This window comes from Leucoraja erinacea, unplaced genomic scaffold, assembly GCF_028641065.1.
Source record: "Leucoraja erinacea ecotype New England unplaced genomic scaffold, Leri_hhj_1 Leri_293S, whole genome shotgun sequence".
Lineage (NCBI taxonomy): Eukaryota > Metazoa > Chordata > Chondrichthyes > Rajiformes > Rajidae > Leucoraja > Leucoraja erinaceus.
Window position 1 is genome coordinate 32,756 of NW_026576194.1, and position 6,543 is coordinate 39,298.

At 46.7% G+C, this 6,543-nt stretch overlaps 1 non-coding gene across 1 annotated transcript; it reads left to right on the plus strand.

Moving 5' to 3' along the window:
- The first annotated feature begins 4,310 nt into the window (after positions 1 to 4,310).
- Positions 4,311 to 4,392, plus strand: trnas-aga (transfer RNA serine (anticodon AGA)). Its single transcript has one exon. It is a non-coding gene; the product is annotated as a tRNA-Ser (tRNA).
- The last annotated feature ends 2,151 nt before the right edge of the window (positions 4,393 to 6,543 follow it).

The following is a 6,543-nucleotide window of genomic DNA, read 5'->3' on the forward strand; positions in this document are numbered from 1 at the left end:
ACGTAACCCCCAAAGAGTTTCCATCAATGTAAAAAAGTAGTTCCCGCGTTTGCTGCCAGACCCTCTATACCCAGCCCGCCCTCCCTCCTCTGTTTGCCCCCCCTTGACATTACATTAAAGCGGAGAGGTTCCTGCGCAGATCACGCTGCGGCACGTGATGAGAGGAACAGGAAAGTATCCTTTCACAACAGGCGGGATACCCGCCAACCGGGCTCAGTCTCTCCAGCCTGCTGACTCGGGACCTGAGGGAAGAACCCCCGCCTTCACCTGCCGGGGACTGAATGTGACTCCCGCCCACACTAATTTGGTTGTCCCTTGACGGCCCTCTGTCTTACCTCATGTTGTCCTTTGAAAGTTACCCAACCCTCTGGCTTCCCGCTGCTCTTTGCTATGTTATACTCCTATTAGTTTAGTATTGTTCCATCCCTATCTTCCCTTGTCAGCCAGGGTTGCCTCTTACTGCCCTTAGAATATTTCTTCCTCTTTGGAATAAAATGATCCTGCATCTTCTGGATGATGCACAGACATTCCTGCCATTGCTGTTCCAGCGTCATTCTTGCAGGGATCCTTTACCAGTCGACCTTGATCAATTCCTCTCTCATGCATTCATAGTTCGTTTGATCAACTGCAACACTGATACTTTTTATTTACGCTTCTCCCTCTCAAATTGCAGATTAAAACATATCATATTATGGTCACTACCACCTGGCGGTTCATTTACCTTGAGTTCCCTTATTAAGTCATGATTCATTAGACAACACCTAATCCTGAATTGCCTTCATTCTGGCAGGCTCCAGTACATTTGCTCTAAGAATCCATCTCGAACGTACTCTACAAAGTCCCTTTCTTGGGGTCCAGAACAAACCTGATTTTCCCACTCTACCTACATATAGAAATGTCCCTACCCATGTTTTGAGAGGTGGGGACAATCCATCCCATGTTTTGTAATCCGGATTATGAAATTCGGTGAAAATAAATCTATTAAAATCTCCGCTCTCCGCGCGACAGTGGGGGTGTCACGGTTCAGCGCTTGTTAAATGTCTCTATTAACGTCGAATTAACATGATGTGTCATTAATTGTGTTTTGACCTTCAAGTATAACTGAAGGTATTCACGGAGAATTACTTAAAGCTGCCTGATGCGGGTACAATTACCATTTGAACTAATTTAAGTTCAAGTTCAAGTTTATTGTCATGTGTCCCTGATAGGAAAATGAAAGTTTTGCTTTGCTTCAGCACACAGAACATAATAGGCATTGACTACAAAACACATGAATAAATAAATTGATAAAGGGCAAATAACAAATAATGGGTTATTAATGTTCAGAGTTTTGGCCGAGTCAGGTTTAATAGCCTGATGGCTGTGGGGAAGTAGCTATTCCTGAACCTGGTCGTTGTGGTCTTCAGGCTCCTGTACCTTCTACCTGAAGGTAGCAGGAGGATGAGTGTGTGGCCAGGATGGTGTGGGTCTTTGATGATACTGCCAGCCTTTTTGAGGCAGCAACTTCGATAAATCCCCTCGATAGAAGGAAGGTCAGAGCCGATGATGGACTGGGCAGTGTTTACTACTTTTTGTAGTCTCAAGGGCACTCAAGTTGCCTAACCAAGCCACGATGCAACCGGTCAGCATGCTCTATATTGTGCACCTGTAGAAGTTAGAGAGAGCCCTCCTTGACAAACCGACTCTCCGTAATCTTCTCAGGAAGTAGAGGCGCTGATGAGCTCTCTTCATAATTGCATCAGTGTTCTCGGACCAGGAAAGATCTTCAGAGATGTGAACGCCCTGGAATTTGAAGCTCTTGGCCCTTTCAATCGTCGACCCGTTGATATAAACGAGGCAGTGGGTCCCCATCCTACTCCTTCCAAAGTCCACAATCAGTTCCTTGGTTTTGCTGGTGTTGAGGGCCAGGTTATTCTGCTGGCACCATATGGACAGTTGCTCAATCTCTCTTCTATACTCGGACTCATCCCCATCAGTGATACGTCCCACAACAGTGGTGTCGTCAGCGAACTTGATGATGGAGTTCGCACTATGACCGGCTACGCAGCCATGAATATAGAGTGAGTACAGCAGGGGGCTGAGCACGCAGCCTTGAGGTGCTCCCGTGCTGATTGTTATCGAGTCTGACACATTTCCACCAATACGAACAGACTGTGGTCTGTGAATGAGGAAGTTGAGAATCCAATTGCAGAGGGATGCGCAGAGACCCAGTTCCGCGAGTTTGGTAACCAGCTTGGAAGGGATGATTGTGTTAAATGCCGAGCTGTTATCAATGAATAACAGCCTGACATATGAGTTTTTGTTGTCCAAGTGGTCCAGAGTGGAGTGGAGGGCCAGCGAGGTCGCATCCACCGTTGATCTCTTGTGACGGTAAGCAAACTGCAGTGGGTCCAGGTTTTTGTCGAGGTAGGCGTTGATTTTCGCCATGATTAACCTCTCGAAGCACTTCATCACCACAGTGCCACAGGTCGGTAGTCATTGAGGCACACACCTTACTCTTACATAGAAATTAGGTGCAGGAGTAGGCCATTCGGCCCTTCGAGCCTGCACCGCCATTCAATATGATCATGGCTGATCATCCAACTCAGTATCCCGTACCTGCCTTTTCTCCATACCCTCTGATCCCCTTAGCCACAAGGGCCACATCTAACTCCCTCTTAAATATAGCCAATGAACTGGCCTCGACTACCCTCTGCGGCAGAGAGTTCCAGAGATTCACCACTCTCTGTGTGAAAAAAGTTCTTCTCATCTCGGTTTTAAAGGATTTCCCCCTTATCCTTAAGCTGTGACCCCTTGTCCTGGACTTCCCCACATCGGGAGCAATCTTCCTGCATCTAGCCTGTCCAACCCCTTAAGAATTTTGTAAGTTTCTGTAAGATCCCCTCTCAATCTCCTAAATTCTAGAGAGTATAAACCGAGTCTATCCAGTCTTTCTTCATAAGACAGTCCTGACATCCCAGGAATCAGTCTGGTGAACCTTCTCTGCACTCCCTCTATGGCAATAATGTCCTTCCTCAGATTTGGAGACCAAAACTGCACGCAATACTCCAGGTGTGCTCTCACCAAGACCCTGTACAACTGCAGTAGAACCTCCCTTCTCCTATACTCAAATCCTTTTGCTATGAAAGCTAACATACCATTCGCTTTCTTCACTGCCTGCTGCACCTGCATGCCTACTTTCAATGGCTGGTGTACCATGACACCCAGGCCTCGCTGCATATCCCCTTTTCCTAGTCGGCCACCATTTAGATAATAGTCTGCTTTCCTGTTTTTGCCACCAAATGGATAACCTCACATTTATCCACATTATACTGCATCTGCCAAACATTTGCCCACTCACCCAGCCTATCCAAGTCACCTTGCAGTCTCCTAGCATCCTCCTCACAGCTAACACTGCCCCCCCCCCCCCCCCCAGCTTAGTGTCTTCCGCAAACTTGGAGATATTACTCTTCTTGGGCACTGGTATAATTGCTGCCCTTTTGAAGCAGGTGGGAACCTCAGACCTCAGTAGTGACTGGTTGAAAATGTCCTTTAAAACTCCAGCCAGTTGGTCCGCACAGGTTTTTAGAACACGACCGGGTATATCATCAGGTTCAGGTGCTTTTCGGCGGGTTCACCCCTCTGAAGGATTTCCTGACGTCGGCCTCTGTGACTGTGACTGAAATACCATCAGGCCTCGCCACAGCTGCCGAACATCCAATAATTGGATATATTGGTGGATGGGAAAGATTTAAACGGGTATCGGATTTAAACTGATTAAGGGCTCAGGTCGAAAGGGTTTCCTGGCTGGCTTGCAGGTAAGTCCCTCATTCATGCTTATTCACGTTATTTAGTATGTTTTTCCCCATCACTCTCTGTCTCTCCCCTCCAAGGTTGATTCTTCTGTTTGCCTTTATTAGCTTCAATTGAATTTGTTTAAGTGTTATTTATCACGTAGCTTTTGAACGATTCAAGCGGGTATCAGACGGTTTCTAAGGGCTGAATCGGCCCGTTCGCGAGGGCTTTCATCGCCCGATGCAGCTTAACATCAAACTGCTGCGTCGAGGCGATAGAGGCTCCCGATGTTGAAGCCCTGCGCGGGCACCATGAAAGTGAGTCCCCCCCAAATTGTGTCTCACCTCCACACATATTCTGATAGCGATTTTCAACGAATCTGCCTGGCCTGTTGTGTGTTTCCGGCGCGTTCCAGCTTTGGTTTAGGGTCAGTACTACTGCCGTCACACTGCAATCAGCGCAGTCTCAGTTTGTCTCAGCACTCACCGAATTTTTCTGGTGAACTATCTTCTTCGAGCGCAGGTATTTGGAGGGCAGTGGTCGTGGCCGAGTGGTTAAGGCGATGGACTAGAAATCCATTGGGGTTTCCCCGCGCAGGTTCGAATCCTGCCGATTACGGCGGTAGCAGGTCCGCTCGTTTGAACCGACCTGTGCATAATTTTGACGGGATCTTCACTAACTGCTGTCAGAATTAATATTCCGCGGAAATAGGTTAATAAATATGTCCGTAGCGCAAAGATTTTGGTCACGCCGGTAAGTCGATTGATTATCTGCTGCGACATGGAACAAATGGCTTCGTTACTCAGCTGTACATTTGCCTAGTTGGCTCCGGTACTGAATACTGCGGCCCAGAGTATGTGCTGAGCGATAATTCACTCATTCACTGAACGCCAGAGAGTGTCGGCCCACACTGCCACACCTGTGCTCACTGGACATACCCGGTGAATTGTCGCGGCACCCCCGATCACATGTGAAGTTCTCCTCCACTCTCCGCTGAAAATACTACAACAACCTCTCCCGCTGCTCCTCCTCTCTGATTATCTGTTGTTTTCACACCTTACATTCTTGTTCAACCCTTCAACATCTCGACCTTCCCTCTCCCCTGTCTATCAGTCTGAAGAAGGGTCTCTACCCAAAACGTCACCCATTCCTTCTCTCCATTCCTTCTCACTGCTGCCTGTCCCGCACAGTTCCTGCAGCATTTTGTGTCGACCACATGCGTACCCTTTCTCGGGTTGGGGGCGGATCTGTACACAGGAATCTAAATGTATCCAGAATGTTCTGCTTGATGAGGACCGTGACTTCCTAACCAAGTGAACGTTAAGGGGGCTTGGTATAAAGATACTTTATCCACAGAATATAAAACAAATTGCTGTATGTGTAAGCGTTGAGAATGTTGGATGTTGCTTCTGCAACTATTTACCTTTCACGCATTTCCCAACAGAAATGCCCTCCTCTCCACTGCCCTCCTCTCCCTATAATCCCCACTCCCTGCCTCCCCCACTCCTCTCATTCCATCCCCCCACTATCCAAAAGTGAACAACGAGAAATTTAAAATTTGCAAAAAAACTGGGGAAAGGTTTCTTCAACCTGCAACCAGATAAAAGAGCCATGAAAGACAACTGGGTGTGGGTGAGAGACTCTTTAAATGACATTGATCCATACACAATATCTGGAAAGGGACCCAAATGCGCAGGCGCTGCTGAGCTCCCGTCGCCAGTAAAGACGCACACGGGAACTCTCCCCCAACTGCGCTGTTTTAAGTTTAAAAAGAAAACGGTAATAACTTTAAAAATATGCCCCGGATCTGAACAAAACTAATTTCATTTATATCACAGGAAAATGTGAGTGGTGCAAAAAGTGCACGGTTTTTCCACAAATACAAATCCGGCAAACAAACAAGACGAGTATTTGTGATGTATAGATAGATAGACTATAGCAGACTATAGAGAGACAAAACAGACTATAAAGGATAGAATGATGGCAACAATCTGGAATACGATTGGAGTGATTGGAGCGGTGTGAGTGTAAAGGAGAGGCGTGGGGGGGGAATCCACCAGAAAGGTGCGAGTCTGGACAGACAGGTTTATTTTCCTGGAACAAAGGAAGCTGAGGCGAACCTGATCTGGATTTACCCAATAATTAGGGTGTTCGAGAAAATTAGCTCCCCTAACCCCCACAGTCTAGCCGCCCGGGAGCTAGAAAGTATCAAAAATTGTACTGTTTACTTTCAGCCCATTTTTCCAAATGGCCTAAATCACTCTGTAGACTTTGGAAATCCTCTTCATTATCCACAACACCCCCTATCTTGGTATAATCTGCATACTTACTAATCCAATTTACCACCCCTTCATTGATGTACATGACAAACAACAAAGGACCCAACACAGATCCCTGAGGCACCCCACTAGTCACCTGCCTCCAACCCGACAAACAGCCATCCACCATTACCCTCTGGCTTCTCCCATTCAGCCACTGTTGAATCCATCTTGCTATTCCTGCATTTATACCAAACAGTTTAACCTTCTTAACCAACCTTCCATGAGGAACCTTGTCAAAGGCCTTACTAAAGTCCATATAGACAACATCCACTGCTTTACCCTCGTCAATTTCCCTAGTAACCTCTTCAAAAAATTCAAGAAGATTAGTCGAACATGACCTTCCAGGCACAAATCCATGTTGACTGTACCTAATCAGACCATGTTTATCTAGATGCTTATATATATTATCTCTAAGTATCTTTTCCATTAATTTGCCCGCCACTGAAGT